Source organism: Panulirus ornatus, chromosome 42, assembly GCF_036320965.1.
Source record: "Panulirus ornatus isolate Po-2019 chromosome 42, ASM3632096v1, whole genome shotgun sequence".
In the NCBI taxonomy this organism is placed as follows: domain Eukaryota; kingdom Metazoa; phylum Arthropoda; class Malacostraca; order Decapoda; family Palinuridae; genus Panulirus; species Panulirus ornatus.
The window spans coordinates 29,255,894-29,273,879 of record NC_092265.1 but is presented as its reverse complement, the minus strand read 5'-3'; the positions used below and the strand labels follow the sequence as shown (position 1 = coordinate 29,273,879).

Below are 17,986 nucleotides of genomic sequence, written 5' to 3'. Positions count from 1 at the left end.
GATCCTGGCTGTTGGAGGTTTGTATGTGATATATATATATATATATATATATATATATATATATATATATATATATATATATATATATATATATATATATATATATATTATCCCTGGGGATAGGGGAGAAAGAATACTTCCCACGTATTCCCTGCGTGTCGTAGAAGGCGACTAAAAGGGGAGGGAGCGGGGGGCTGGAAATCTTCCCCTCTCATTATTTTTTTTTAATTTTCCAAAAGAAGGAACAGAGATGGGGGCCAGGTGAGGATATTCCCTCAAGGGCCCAGTGCTCTGTTCTTAACGCTACCTCGCTAACGCGGGAAATGGCGAATAGTTTGAAAGAAAGAAATATTTTTTTTTTTTTTTTTTTTTTTATACTTTGTCGCTGTCTCCCGCGTTTGCGAGGTAGCGCAAGGAAACAGACGAAAGAAATGGCCCAACCCCCCCCCCCCCCCATACACATGTACATACACACGTCCACACACGCAAATATACATACCTACACAGCCTTCCATGGTTTACCCCAGACGCTTCACATGCCTTGCTTCAATCCACTGACAGCACGTCAACCCCTGTATACCACATGACTCCAATTCACTCTATTTCTTGCCCTCCTTTCACCCTCCTGCATGTTCAGGCCCCGATCACACAAAATCCTTTTCACTCCATCTTTCCACCTCCAATTTGGTCTCCCTCTTCTCCTCGTTCCCTCCACCTCCGACACATATATCCTCTTGGTCAATCTCTCCTCACTCATTCTCTCCATGTGCCCAAACCATTTCAAAACACCCTCTTCTGCTCTCTCAACCACGCTCTTTTTATTTCCACACATCTCTCTTACCCTTACGTTACTTACTCGATCAAACCACCTCACACCACACATTGTCCTCAAACATCTCATTTCCAGCACATCCATCCTCCTGCGCACATCTCTATCCATAGCCCACGCCTCGCAACCATACAACATTGTTGGAACCACTATTCCCTCAAACATACCCATTTTTGCTTTCCGAGATAATGTTCTCGACTTCCACACATTTTTCAAGGCTCCCAAAATTTTCGCCCCCTCCCCCACCCTATGATTCACTTCCGCTTCCATGGTTCCATCCGCTGACAGATCCACTCCCAGATATCTAAAACACTTCACTTCCTCCAGTTTTTCTCCATTCAAACTCACCTCCCAATTGACTTGACCCTCACCCCTACTGTACCTAATAACCTTGCTCTTATTCACATTTACTCTCAACTTTCTTCTTCCACACACTTTACCAAACTCAGTCACCAGCTTCTGCAGTTTCTCACATGAATCAGCCACCAGCGCTGTATCATCAGCGAACAACAACTGACTCACTTCCCAAGCTCTCTCATCCCCAACAGACTTCATACTTGCCCCTCTTTCCAGGACTCTTGCATTTACCTCCCTTACAACCCCATCCATAAACAAATTAAACAACCATGGAGACATCACACACCCCTGCCGCAAACCTACATTCACTGAGAACCAATCACTTTCCTCTCTTCCTACACGTACACATGCCTTACAACCTCGATAAAAACTTTTCACTGCTTCTAACAACTTGCCTCCCACACCATATATTCTTAATACCTTCCACAGAGCATCTCTATCAACTCTATCATATGCCTTCTCCAGATCCATAAATGCTACATACAAATCCATTTGCTTTTCTAAGTATTTCTCACATACATTCTTCAAAGCAAACACCTGGTCCACACATCCTCTACCACTTCTGAAACCGCACTGCTCTTCCCCAATCTGATGCTCTGTACATGCCTTCACCCTCTCAATCAATACCCTCCCATATAATTTCCCAGGAATACTCAACAAACTTATACCTCTGTAATTTGAGCACTCACTCTTATCCCCTTTGCCTTTGTACAATGGCACTACGCACGCATTCCGCCAATCCTCAGGCACCTCACCATGAGTCATACATACATTAAATAACCTTAAGTCATTAAGAAATATATATATATATATATATATATATATATATATATATATATATATATATATATATATATATATATATATATATATGTATATAGATAGATAGATAGATAGATAGATAGATAGATAGATATTGATATATATATTGGAGAGGATCACAATTTTGCGCGTGATCAAGTATATTCCTATGGATTTCTGTAGAAAGTACGTGGGACATTCATTTTAAGCAAATTATTTTATACAATAAGAAATAAAATCCCATAACTTTTCTGGAGCACAGGGTACAGAAATGTATGTAACATGAAACCGGTAGAATTAACATATCTAACATAAAGATTTCTATTTTGCAGATAACATAAATGTTTTACATGTAGAAATCAGTAATATCTTGAACAACCTAAACATAATACCATCAAATTTTATATTACAAGTTTTTTATCCGGGTTTTACGCATTAAAACGATATTGTTTACAGAAACGTAATGTAGTTATTATCAGCACAAGGTTTAGAAGGTCTTAAACAAGTTTTGAGTTTATATTCTTCAAAACTTTAGTAAAGTCCATTAAGTATACTTTGAAAAAGAGACTTGTTTTTTTTTGCTTTTGTGAACACTAATGAGAAAATCATCAATGTTTTTCTTTTAAATGTTCAATACGAATCAAATCAAAGTATCTTTCAGAGAAAATGTATGTCAAAATCAGCAAGACACAAACAATTAAGTCTGGTTAACTAAAGATCATTAAATAACAAATAAAGAATATGATATGCGAATTTCAACAATCTCATTAATATCACAAATTCAATTATGTTACACAAAATTTTCAAGTCATTAAAAGTTATAAAAGGAAAAGCCGTCCGGAAGTAACTTGTTACTCTCAGCGTAAACACTTATAGGCGGAATCCGGTAACACCTCTTGAATAGCATGTGGAAGACAGAGTGGCTAGGCTCAGAAGCATGTTCTCCACTTCAACTGACTAATGATATGTTAAGACAACACAAACCACATACATCGATTGTGAGGATGGAATCAGGGATGAAACATTTATAACTAGAAAGGTTAAAGATACAAAGATGGTGAAATACCTTTACCCGGGATCAGTAGCACCTGTGGCAATGGACACAGCTTTGTAATGCTTGATCACTTACAACTGATCAACTTTAATACCAAAGTCTTAGGTATTGTCCCTCAGGAAAACTTTTCATATATATTTATAAAACACATATATATGTTAGATATACACTATCTCTAGAATATATCTTTACCTGGGACGTGTGACACTTGTGTGGATAGACACAACTTTGTAATGCATGATCCATTACACGAAATGAACTTCACTAACGAAGAGTTATACAACACGTCGTTGGGAACATTAATCAAATACCTATACAGAATTTTTATGTTAGATAAGAGGCATTAATTACAAGTGAACATAAGAAATGATGAAAGAAAAGGACGTAGATGTAGATATTTTATTAAGTGATGAAATACTCCTGCCTCAAACTAGCCCCTTTTATTGGATTTTCTGTGGTTTATATTTATAAATGTTTAAATTTAACATCTTTTTATTTCTTCTAACATCTTACGATTTCAGGCTTAAAGACCTTGGTTCTGAACAACCATTATAATGCAACACAATACATATTTATCATAAATAAATCATTTATCACAATAACCATTATGTTTGTACCAGATTCTTTACGTCCTCAATCACGTTTCTTAATATATAAGGAATTTTTCCGCCACATTTCAATACATAACATATATCTACACGCGTGGAAATATATGTTTTATAGATTTTTACTTATCTTTTTTAATCAAAGTACAAGGTTATGTGTGTGTGTGTGTTTGTGTGTGTGTGTGTGTGTGTGTGTCTGTGGGAGTGTGTCTATGTGTATGTGTGTGTATGCATGTGTGTGTGTGTGTCTGTGTATGTGTATATGTGTGTGTGAGAGCTCATAGAAGTAAAGACAGTATATGATTACAAGGTCAAAAGACGAGACATCACGAGTGTATATCGCTCTCCCGTAATACGCAAATATTACCCCCCCCCCCCCCCCCCCACACACACACACACACCCCCACACACACACACACACAGAGTGGCGCCAGGCTGGAGGCGGGGCATCGTGACGTCACAGGCAAGTCCCTCCCCCCGCCAGATCCAAACATGTGTTGTGTCTGGTGATGGCGGTTCAAGATTTCCCACATTTATATTGATCTTTACATTATCATCCACTCCCAAAGTCACCTGGCATTCTTGTGTTTCAACAACAGACGTGATATATGCAACACCAGGCAAACATTGTACCATTATCTGATAGGTTAATTGGTGCAGAATCAAGAACCAGTGAATTTCATCGCCGCCATAAGTAAGTAAGGAAGGTGACTTTAATGATGATAAATACGACCTGGTATGGCTGTGTCTACACACTACCGCCATCTGGTCAACCTGGTACATATGATCATTTAAACTCTGACATTTAAACACAATTTTTCAAAATTCCTCCCACAAACGCGAACTTGAAATCCATCTATTCAACTCAGTCATTTATTCACGAATATTTAATCGTCAGTATTCGAGCGTTATCATTTCAGCTGCGTTATTTGATGAGAGACTTTTAAACTACATTATATAAAGACAAACATTGCAAGTATATCATTTAAACGAAAATTTGTGCAAAGCGTCATTGAAACTTAAACTTTTGATCCCGTCAATAACTTTAAAATTCTCTCAAACAACTGCGAACTTTTAAACTCCGTCAAATTGCAGCTGTTTTAGGAAATGTCTCATTTAATTGAAAAAAATTATAGTCACTTAATTCAACGATATCCTTTGAAGTCTGTCTTTATATAATGAACCATCAAACTCCGTCTCTGGAAATAAACATAAGCTTTAGTTCAGTTACTGGAAAGGAAGTTTGTACATTCTATTGAAGTCCATCACTTAACGCGAACTTTTAAATGCTTCCATTTCCTGGGCCATTCATTCCCTGGCTACCATTCATAATATGGCCTTTTAAACTCTGTGTCTACGATGTTCTGTTCACCGTTGTCCACAGTATCGAGATAGCACCAGGAACATAAGATAATGCTTCATACCCTCACATACATTCCTTACCTGTCATATGTAATGCAACGAAAACACAGCCCACAGTCCACAACCAGGCCCTACAACCCTGTCCGTGGTTTACCCCTTTTGATTCATATGTCCTGCTTCAGTTCACTGATAGCAGGTCGTCCCCTGTAAATCACATCGCCCCAGTTCACTTTATCCTATACACGCCTCTCACGTGACCTTGAACATATTCAGGCCCTGATCACTCAAAATCTTGTTCACTTCCTCCATCCATCTCCAATATGGTCGCCCTAATCTTGTCCCCTACACTTCTGACACATGTATCCTCCTTTAACCTTCCCTCACTCACTCTCTCCAAATGTCTAAACCATTTCAGTACACCTTCTTCACCTCTCTCAACCATGCTCTATTTATCATCACACTTCTCTCTTACCCTATTATTACTTACTGGATCAACCCGCGTCACACCACATGTTGTCCTCAGACATTTCATTTTCAACACATTTACTCTATCATCAAATCTTCCTCATACTGTCTCTACCTTCACCGGCGACTGACATCACTGTTCAAACTCAGGAATGTCTATACCATATTTATTGTACCTGAGCCGCGCCCCAGCCAGGTCCTCCTGACTAACTAGAGCCACACACACACACAGGCACCAGCTGGACACAATACAGAACACAACACACACAATCCTCCTGGGTCCATCTCACACCACCTACCAAGATGTGCTCATCTGGCTGACCCCGTCCACCCCCTCCCCCCCACCAACACCACCAGCTCACCCCCAGCCCCCTTCACCCCCCCCCCACACACCCCCGGCACAATGACCCCCCCCCTCTCTCTCTCTCTCTCTCTCTCTCTCTCTCTCTCTCTCTCTCTCTCTCTCTCTCTCTCTCTCTCTCTCTCTCTCTCTCTCTCTCTCTCTTCATCCTCACGGACCGCCGTTCGTCAGTACACTCGACTTGTACCAATCACAGCTGGAACAGAGAGATATAAGACCAGTCCTATACCTATTATTGTGAACGTCAGCAATAATCCAGGAACAAGTACACAAGATAAGCAAGTAAACTGCTGCTCAGTTTTCCACTTATCGACTTAGTTAAGACAAACAAAATATCACCAGGTGTACCACAGTGGTGTGTGCCCGACTGACTCAGTAACATCATTACTGGAACTCCACCAGAGTCTGTGTTGTCGCTTACCCCTCCCCACAGCCGACCGACCGACCCCACATAAATAGCAATTGATAGTTTGAGGAAAATAATGATTCCTGCCTTAAAGGTCAATAGTAAGGAATGGTCGGTCTTCAAGATTATTGCTCTGATGTTAACAAACATGGCCAAGTGAATCTTGTCATTTGTAGTAGAAACGTTAATTCTATTATGGAAGTGAGCAATGGAAGGAGTGATGCAGATTGATCAGGTGGAGGAAGTAGGTGAGGTAAGGTGTGGTGGTCGGCGATCGGTCACACCATTTACATGTTGGTCACAGGAAGAGTTTAGTAAACACTATCGTCTCTCACAAGAATGAACCAGGTTTGTTCTGGAGAAGATAAGAGGGAGGGAGGGAGGGAGGCTGCCTAGATGGAAGAGGTCAATCATGGTAAGATTACTGGAATGATTGACATTATTATATTTGATGTAGGAATAATGAGCCTCATAGTTTGCCTGATCTTCGTAACGTTCATCACGATCACTTTATGTAATAACTCACAATGATATATAATCTCCACATCTCACTCCTTCACTCATGGTCTACTATACGTTTCAGCGGCGGACAAACGCTGTTTTTCGTAAATATCTCGCAAACGATTCATTGTATCATTATGATATTTCATCACACTATCTTCAACACCAGGGCCAAATGTATGGCTGACATACCACATTGCTATATGTGTTATGTGAGGAGTTTACTTGTGAAAACAAATACAAAACCGAGTAGTCATATTGACGCTTTCGAAGGAAAGTGTGGCCTCCCAACACCCTCCCAATTCCCCCCCTTCTCTCCCTCGTTATCCCTTCTCTTCTCGCCTTCGTTATCCCTCTTCTTCTTCCCCTAACTCCTCATCATCCAACCTTGTGTCCCTCCCTATTTTCCCATAACTTTAGTATATAATTATAATAAAATGTTATGTAGGTGTATATGTATAGGTATGATTATTAACTAACACTATGGTACAATTCCATAGACGCAAGACGTATTTCACGTTGATCATTACTGTACAACAGCATATTTACATACGTGTAGTATATAGAAGGTCGATTTTACAGTCATTATGGTCAACCAAGTGAACACGATGTACTGCCATTACCTGTGGTCTGGACCTTCTAGGAAATGTTATTGCTGTTATTAGTACATACTGTGTACCTACCCATCATAAACTGTTAACCTGTTCCAGTTAATATACTGTCAGTCTGTTGACTGGACTCTTCATATCTATATTATCACGAAATTATAATCTGCATATCTTTTTGCCCTCTCTCTCTCTCTCTCTCTCTCTCTCTCAAGAAGAACAAATAGACGAAATATAAGTATCAATCAGGACTTTAAACTTAAATACCAAAACAAAGGCGCCCAGACTCTAGTGAATTGAGGGCCTCCAATTTGATACTGTCCCCAAACAAAAAAACTGTAACAAAAATATCCCCCTTTAACCGGCTCACCGGCATCATAATGACGCGCAACTAATTGACTTGACAAATAATCAATGCCATGGACTAAGAACTTAAGCTGAATAGCACCCTCCCCCGCCTAAATAGAAAAGGAATGGAAATTTAATCGAAAAAACATTTCTTAACCCATGCAGGAAAAACGTAATAATAAATATTTAAAGACATAGTTAAACAGATTGCCCGAATCATCAATACCCAAAAAGTCTATAACAAATTCGTTGCCCGATAACGCCGAAACTATCCCAGCCCCCAGTGACGCCCCCCCAAATGGCCCGGCCCACCGAGCAGAAACAGTCCGCCTCCAAACCCCCCCGTCCATCGCGCGCCCTCCGCTGCCGAACCCCCCTCTCCCCCCTAACATCCCCCCTAGACCGGTTTCCACGCCGCCACCAGTCCACCCATAAACCTTTGCAATCCCCACTAACTCTCGAAAACCCTGTAAGCCCCGTCCCGCACGACCAGTAAAAATTCTACGCACATTGAACTTTAAAAGACGAAGAGCCGAAAGAACATCAAATACAGAAACACGATAATGTTACACGAATTATCTGCAATTGTGAGTACGCAAGACGACTAATACTAAACAAAACTGGGACTGAAACAATAGAGAGATTCCAACTAAGGGAGAACTGGGTAATCAAAGATAAAAACGAGACAGCAACGAAAATTTACGCATAAACAATAAACCCAATACAGAGACCACACCGAACAGACAATCACTTCACCAATGACGACACAACTATCGATAAAATTGTTACGTGCCTATCTTGCAGCGAACCTTCAAATCCACATATAAATAGATTAATCTCAGACTAGGTTGAACTAAAACTCCACAAATAAAATAATATGAAAATCGTCCTTGCCAATTCTCCTCCGATATATTAAACCTTCTCCACATCAACCTAAAACTACAAGTTCTCCAAGAATCGCTCTATTAATTAAACAAGATATGCCGAAGAAGAAATAAAAGAGACAATATTCAATCACTCCCCACCCTGAAGCTTCCTCCTAAAATCACTCAACGATACAAAACTTCCTTAATTTATGAAGAACCATAATCATCCTCAAATTAACGCTCAAGATAGACAGAATAAAAGAGGATAACGCTAAACAGACTTACTATTTGAGTTAAAAATCAAAGAAACAACATCGTACACTAAAATAAAATCCTAAAATGACGAAGGAACAAAGTCCACCAAGACCATTTACTCTACGATGAAGTCGAATTCCACATAGAACAGTGATAATTCTTACGACAATATTCACAGGCCAAATACACGCGAACATAACAAAACAGACACATAGCACACAAACGACGACACAAATCGCAAAAAGGCGAGTCCTGGGACAACATCTGCCATGATCTCTAGTTACACGTATGATGCTGCCCCTCCCTTCCTTTGCCGTACCGATATACCTTGATAACATGGGCTACCATCTGCTCATACGCATACCCCCCATGTCCAAGCTCCTAGAGCACCATAGACACCTCCCACTGGGCGCCCCCGCGTCCCCCCACCCCGCCACACACTTAATGGTCCCCCCGGATATAATGTCCGTAAAAAACCAACTCCTTAGGAAGTACCGAAATCAGTCATGCACGAATAACATGTACAAGATAAATCGGAATGTTTCAACACGGCTCTGATGGCATTAAAGAAACAATAATTCCAAAGCCACTCAGCATCAAGTGAAATAAATCAGCACGGATAAAATACGGGTCACCCAAATCGTTGTTCCACTACACTTCTCGCGGCCGTTATATACCTCTCTCAAAGGGCTGTTCTAGCCATCGCCCCCTTAAGAAAGCCCCCCAAGTAAATACATTCCCTATTCCGCCCGATTGTTTAATAACCCCCCCAAGGGCCCCAATCACATATGTACCCACCGTATCATCGCCTGACCCCGGATGTAATTCACAAACCCACTGACCACCGGCAGCCGTAATAAAAGAAACTTACCCTGCCATTCTCGCCCTTGGGGGGGGGGGTTGGGGGGGGGGCGATGGGGGTTTCCTCAGTCTCCCCCCCCCATCACCGTGGAGTGCCTGTATACTTAAGGATGATATCCCCCTCGCTGGTGTCGCCCCCCTCTTCAGTGCCAAAGAGACAACGCAAAGATAAATTGAAATCAGTGACGTCTATACGAAGATAACAATAATCGGGTACATCAAGATGAAGATCTCCGAGTGAGAATAGAACCTTTCGTATGATGGTAGCGGTCATACCGATTTCAGAATAAGAAAGAGTTCTAATTTATTCAACCCCTCTACCCCACCGCCTCATTTGGCAAATCACACCTCCCGGGCCCCTCTCAAACCCCCCGGTAATCTAGGGCCCTAATAGCCCTAGAATAATTTACCCGGAACTAAGGAGAAATTATCTCAAGAGCTAATTACCCTGACTAAAATCTAAATACATATAGACGAAAATCCACTACAACATAACAAAGGGTAATGGTACGGTCCAGTCCTCCCTCCTCTCGACCATATCTCTGTAAGTGCCCCCCTAGACAGAGCTTACTAAACTCTCATTACCATCTAACTGAAAGACACCAAAACGAGACTGAGACCAACTCAATAACCCAACACCGAGAGTAATAAATCAAAATACATACCCTGTAAAAGCTAACTACAAACTAATCTCTAAGTACCCCCCACCACAAAATCCCCCCTAAACATCCAAACACAAATATACTAGACCCAGTTTTTCCCCTTAATATACCTTACATAAGAACGAAACGAAAGCCACCTCAGGGCCCTGTGTACATTTATCACGAGTAAGTTGCTCTCATACTAAAACCTCCCCTAGTTTTCTCCGCCGTTCCCATTCTAATGTTAACTAATAACCCCCCCCACTCCCCACTCAAAAGTGCCCCCCACGGATTGTATCCCAATGCTCTTCCTGATCACACGCTCTCCCTCTATAGTAACCATGATCGCACGCTGGGGGCCCGGATTGAACAATCCTTATAGCTAGCTAGCCGCGCTCCTACCTTTAACCGCCATAGGAGGCGCCTCCCCTATACATTTACTGAAAATCTTTTTATCCCTCGCCCTCACATCCATCGTCCATCCCCACCCCTTCCCGGTCCCCTACCCTACTGCTGTTATCCTTCCTTTGTGACCCGGCTCCGTCCTCCTCTTGCCACTCCCCAAAAGCCCCCCCCGCCCCGCAAAGTCCCCATACGAATATTTTTCCCGAGACTCACATACTAATAGAGGAAGTGCAAAACTATCCTTTCTCACCGGGGGTTCACCTCCCCCCCTGGGGGGGGGGGGGGGGGGGGGGGGGGGGGGGGGGGGGGGGGGGGGGGGGGGGGGGGGGGGGGGGGGGGGGGGGGGGGGGGGGGGGGGGGGGGGGGGGGGGGGGGGGGGGGGGGGGGGGGGGGGGGGGGGGGGGGGGGGGGGGGGGGGGGGGGGGGGGGGCGGCTCCCCCCACCCATCCCTTTTCGTCGCACCCCGCCAATCTAACACTCCTGTCCCCTACACCCCGGCGCATGATCCCCCCATAATAACACCCGGCAGTTATATCATTTAACATATATGTAATTGTAATTCCAAATGTTCGCCCTAAAAGTTCAGTTAGCGGCGAATAGTAGCCTCAATCCCCCCCCATTCGATATTCCACTCCCGTCCCCTTTCTCCCGAACCCCTAAGTCAGCGCTCAGTCCCACGTAATCCCCCGGAACCGACGCGAATACACCTTTAATTGCTTCTGTTAATAAGCCAGACTGTCGAGATCTCTAACGTCTCTCCAATAACCCACTAGACTAATACTATTAACTTTTCAATAATGTACCACTTGCCGAAAAGACTCAGACAGAAGAACACGAATCTATCTATTAGGAAATGACCTTAAGAGTCGCCGCAGCTAATCCCTCCCATCGCCCCTAAACGTCCCCGGGCCTCAAACGGAGATTTAGATCGTCCCCGTAACCTGTATCCGCCGGCCCCAAAATCATTCCCTTACGAAGCCCGCCCTCCAGATCTTGCGACAAATGAACTCAGGTTAAACCCATACCTTTAAAAGGTGCAGGCTGTAAATGTAGCGTCGCCGAATAAAAACTTCCTATTCCCGCTTATCCTTAGTAGTCCTCGCCTTCGACATGTTTCTTATAGAGTCCTATCCCTCCAAGGATTCTACTCTCTCCGAAAAAGATCACCACATCTTAAATAATTATCGTCAATAAAATTCACTATAGTCCCCCCTTCACCTATCGTTACTCCTCAGCTTATCTAGAGGTCAATCCGCTGCCCCTTCTCTTTCTCCCGCAGTTTGTCCCACCTTCTCTCAATCACTCCCATCTCTTGTGACCTGGACATCAAAATCTCCCCTGCTCTATCCTGTATCCCACCCTCAGACGAATTTCTCCCATCCTAAACTTGCTCTCTCCCCCTATGTCGCTTCTATGTTTTCTCCAACCATCATAAGTATCAAATCCTCATCCTATATCCTTATCCAAATTATAAATTATCAAATTCCTCGATGATCTAAGAATGTACTTTATTTCTTCCCATTACTATCCTTCCTCTCCTCTAGTTCTTATACTCCGCAGTACCCTTATCTCCGCTCCCCGCATTTAGTCTGGGTCTAGTTTACCTGGTAAATCGTTTTCCGCCCCCATATCGCTAGATCTCAAAATCATTTCCTTCGTCCGCCTCCCTCTAATAACCAATTTCAATCCAGTCCTTACTCCCATCTGTGAAATCATTCTCGAATATTCTTCCCCTCGCTCTCCTACATGCCTCCCGTAGTTAACGTAAACTGCTGTTTTTATTCTAAAGTGCTCACCCCTCCCACGCCTCTCCCACCTTGCCGCGAACCCCCGCACACATCTCCGAGTCCTCCCCCCCTTTGACCCCTGTCTCTCTAGTATCACTCACTATCTGGAGCTCCCGTGGGTTCATCAATTTTAAATCCCCTTGTCACCTCCCTTCTCCCATCGAATCCTCCCTTCCCAGATATTGCACTCAGTTCCACCCTTCTCTCCTAATATATCACTAATGGTCACTCAGCGTATAGAGGGACCCTGCTCAAATCCTCCCGCCCCCTATGCTCCCTCCTTCTCTCACCCCCAAATGCTCTCGACAACGGCGATTCTTTCATTTCACTGGTTAAGTCCTTCTCAAAAATTAAGAATTCTTCCTCCCCCATTAAGATCTGTCGCAACCCCCATTCACCTTCAGACCTCCCCATTAGTGATCCGTGCTCATAACTCTAGTATGTACCATCCGAAACCTCCATCTCTCTCGCGCCCCATCCCTAATCCCCCCCCCCTCCCCAATACTCTCCCTCTCATAATGAGTTCCACACTGACGCCGCTATCTCCCGCCTCTCCCTGAAATTCTTAGAATCCCCTCATAAGAATCTTCTCCCCGTCCCCCAGAAATTCTCCGCCCCCTTTTCCAACGGCCGTCCATCCCTTCTCCTCCTCAAAATCTCACCCCCCCTACGGCCCCGTATCTCTTCGCTTTTTATTCTCCGAACCCTCCACCACCCCCCGTCTAAGTCTTCGTCGCGACTTTTCAATCTAGTCCCCACTATCAATTCCTCCACCCCGCCCTCCTCCTGTATTCGACCCCTCGTAATCCCACTCTCTCGCGTATACTTCCTCCTCAGTTACAGGGATTTCCTTATTCATCGGTAAGTAGCCCCTTCTGGCCTTTCCTCACCCTCTCCCGGCCCCCCTCGCTCAAACCCACCTCTCCCTCCATCCCTCTCTCTCTCTCTCTCTCCTCTCTCTCTCTCTCCTATATATAATATATATATTATATGTTATATAATATAATATATATATATGCTATAAATAACATATATACATATATATAAATATAATATATATATATATATATATATATATATATATATATTTTTTTTTTTTTTTTTTTTTTTATACTTTGTCGCTGTCTCCCGCGTTTGCGAGGTAGCGCAAGGAAACAGACGAAAGAAATGGCCCAACCCCCCCCCCCCATACACATGTACATACACACGTCCACACACGCAAATATACATACCTACACAGCTTTCCATGGTTTACCCCAGACGCTTCACATGCCTTGATTCAATCCACTGACAGCACGTCAACCCCTGTATACCACATCGCTCCAATTCACTCTATTCCTTGCCCTCCTTTCACCCTCCTGCATGTTCAGGCCCCGATCACACAAAATCTTTTTCACTCCATCTTTCCACCTCCAATTTGGTCTCCCTCTTCTCCTCGTTCCCTCCACCTCCGACACATATATCCTCTTGGTCAATCTTTCCTCACTCATTCTCTCCATGTGCCCAAACCATTTCAAAACACCCTCTTCTGCTCTCTCAACCACGCTCTTTTTATTTCCACACATCTCTCTTACCCTTACGTTACTTACTCGATCAAACCACCTCACACCACACATTGTCCTCAAACATCTCATTTCCAGCACATCCATCCTCCTGCGCACATCTCTATCCATAGCCCACGCCTCGCAACCATACAACATTGTTGGAACCACTATTCCTTCAAACATACCCATTTTTGCTTTCCGAGATAATGTTCTCGACTTCCACACATTTTTCAAGGCTCCCAAAATTTTCGCCCCCTCCCCCACCCTATGATCCACTTCCGCTTCCATGGTTCCATCCGCTGCCAGATCCACTCCCAGATATCTAAAACACTTCACTTCCTCCAGTTTTTCTCCATTCAAACTCACCTCCCAATTGACTTGACCCTCACCCCTACTGTACCTAATAACCTTGCTCTTATTCCCATTTACTCTTAACTTTCTTCTTCCACACACTTTACCAAACTCAGTCACCAGCTTCTGCAGTTTCTCACATGAATCAGCCACCAGTGCTGTATCATCAGCGAACAACAACTGACTCACTTCCCAAGCTCTCTCATCCCCAACAGACTTCATACTTGCCCCTCTTTCCAGGACTCTTGCATTTACCTCCCTAACAACCCCATCCATAAACAAATTAAACAACCATGGAGACATCACACACCCCTGCCGCAAACCTACATTCACTGAGAACCAATCACTTTCCTCTCTTCCTACACGTACACATGCCTTACATCCTCGATAAAAACTTTTCACTGCTTCTAACAACTTGCCTCCCACACCATATATTCTTAATACCTTCCACAGAGCATCTCTATCAACTCTATCATATGCCTTCTCCAGATCCATAAATGCTACATACAAATCCATTTGCTTTTCTAAGTATTTCTCACATACATTCTTCAAAGCAAACACCTGATCCACACATCCTCTACCACTTCTGAAACCGCACTGCTCTTCCCCAATCTGATGCTCTGTACATGCCTTCACCCTCTCAATCAATACCCTCCCATATAATTTACCAGGAATACTCAACAAACTTATACCTCTGTAATTTGAGCACTCACTCTTATCCCCTTTGCCTTTGTACAATGGCACTATGCACGCATTCCGCCAATCCTCAGGCACCTCACCATGAGTCATACATACATTAAATAACCTTACCAACCAGTCAACAATACAGTCACCCCCTTTTTTAATAAATTCCACTGCAATACCATCCAAACCTGCTGCCTTGCCGGCTTTCATCTTATATATATATATATATATATATATATATATATATATATATATTATATATATATATATATATATATATATATATATATATATATATATATATATATATATATGTATATATATATATGTATGTATATATATAATACTGTAGTAATAAAATGATGACAACATGATAAAATCAAATTTATTCGTAATCACTACCAAAGAAAACGTCATCGTCTTCATCACCACTGGTGATGTTAATGATAATGGGTTCGACTCCCTCGTGTATGTTGTCAGTCCTCCAGTATTCTTCTTCAAATTTACGGGAGTGCTGAACAGCTCCCGCCCACACGTCCTTGTGTACCAATTGCCTGGCTTCTTCCAATCTTGCCTTTAGGTCCGTCCGGGTAAACCGCTGGAGTATGGAGCGCACATGACACTTCATAAGTCCTCATACTTGCTCGATGGCGTTGAGCTCGGGGTGGCCAGGTGACAACCGTATAACCTCGTGGCCCCACATACGGATGGTGTTGTCGATCTTATACTGGCGCTGTGGACGCTTCTGCTGGCAGAGGACCAGCAGCTCAGGGCGAGTAGCAGCAGGTGGGATGGATATCTTGCGCTGCTCCAGCCACCTGATGAGGTCCGCCTTCCTGGTGGCTGTAGTAGGGCATTGACTCTCCTCCGTCAGCTGGCTGTGGTATGATGCATTGTCTAGCACAAGTACCGATGGCTCTGGCAGTGACGGAAGGAGCTGCGTTGTTAGCCATCGCAGGAACAGTTCGGCATTCATTTCTCCATGATAATCACCCTGGTTGGTCTTGGCTGGGTAGCACAGGTATGAGCCGTCAACAAAGCCTTCGTCCGTGCCACCTGCGACCACTACAAATCGCTCCTCTTCACCAGGTGGTACCTGACGACTGTACGTGGTGTTGCTTGGAGCCTGTGTGGTATCTACCTACTCCCTACTGGCCCATCCTGGAGGTAAACCACGTCTCATCCACATATACCACCTTCCTTCCCTCCTCTCGGTGGCGCTGTAGAGCCCGGAGAGCGTCAATCCGACGACACACAACGTCCAGCGATTCCCTCCTTACATACATCTTTCGCTGTGACAGTCTGTATTGAAATCCCATGGTGTGCAGGATCCACCAAACTGTTGTGTCAGAGGTATCCTCCGGGAGGATACCATGTGTTTTCAGGTCGGCTGGTATGACCCTCAGTGTTAAATATTGTTTTACCGAAAACTTCTTGTGGATGTGGCGCCATATTGCACCGAGAGTAAAGTTATCACAAACAGCCGATGTAGGTGTTGGTGATGCCGGTGTGGAAGGGGAGGTTGTGGTGGTGGTGTTGACTATGCTCCTCACTCTTGACACAGCCATGCCCACGATGTGCCCAACTCGCTCGTAAGGTCTGTGTACATAAAAATTAGTTATGTTACACATTAGTCTCACTTCACTGTGATAGTTAATATGACATTACGACACAATACAGTCTGCTTTACTTTCATATTTCATATGTATATAAATGTAATAATGTATGTTCGAGCCAGAATATATTGTCTACGCACCTATTCAAACTTATGTACGTTCTACCGCGGATGCATTCACGTTTGTACAACGTGACAAGACGAAGAACAAACGCTGTCCTGCATCCACGGAGGCAAAAGGACAACATTGTTGCTGATGATTCCACCTCGGCAATCGCTAGGGTTGTAGCCTCGTGATGGTGGGTACCCCATACCTCAGAGAGGGGCGGAGGGGATATGGGGGACTGTGGATATTATATTAAGACATATATTTATCATTTAAAAACGTAAAGATGACATGAAGTACCCATCAACGATTTCATTTGGTTGTCCAAAACCAAAACTGACTTCTTCCTTCTGGTCGCCGTCGACACGTCGGTTATTAACAACGGGATTACCTGTTGCTTTCATGGTCGTTTGACGCACTCTGGTTTTCACGTCCACACACAATAACTGTATTACATATCATTACTAATGTATGATACCTATATACATACTGTCATACCTATTATTCATGTACGTGATTAGAATACGACAAAATCAAATACAGACAATAGATTGTGTAAATATGGGGATGAAGACGGAAATGGGGAGAGAGATACTGCGTTTTGGGGTGGGTGGGGGAATGGGTTGGTCGGGGGGATGTTCAAGATGTTGAGGGAGGGTTAGACGAGCACCGCACACTCGTCCGATTCTCTATAACGCCTTCGAAATATAGTGATACAACCATTCGTTTAGCAGAAATTTGTGAAAACCAGCGTTTGTCCGCCGCTGAAACATATAGTAGGTGTTATTTGTTGGACTTCCTAGGTCCTTTTATTTCTGGTTGCTTACACTTGTTTTTCAATTAATTATTTGATTTTATCTTTATTTTTTTTATTTTGGCTTATTAAGTTGTTCTTTTCAACATCACAGGCATTTATCAAGATCAAACGCCGTCATCACTACATCCTCATAATCATTTTGAATATCAATGGCTTTTCTGTGGTGTAAGGTTTTTTCACTACATCTTCACAGTCATCTTGTTTTCATCATCAATGACGTTTATCTTGGCCAAAGACTATCTTGACTACATCCTTGTACTTATTTTCAATATCATTGACCTTTATCTTGTTAAAAGCCATCTTCACCACTTCCTCATGATCATCTTATTTTCAATATCACTAACGTTCTTTTGGTCAAAG

At 43.2% G+C, this 17,986-nt stretch overlaps 1 pseudogene; it reads right to left on the bottom strand.

Annotated features, from left to right (window-relative positions):
- Positions 1 to 15,473: 15,473 nt before the first annotated feature.
- LOC139762024 (uncharacterized) lies at positions 15,474 to 17,305 on the bottom strand (annotated as a pseudogene).
- Positions 17,306 to 17,986: the final 681 nt, after the last annotated feature.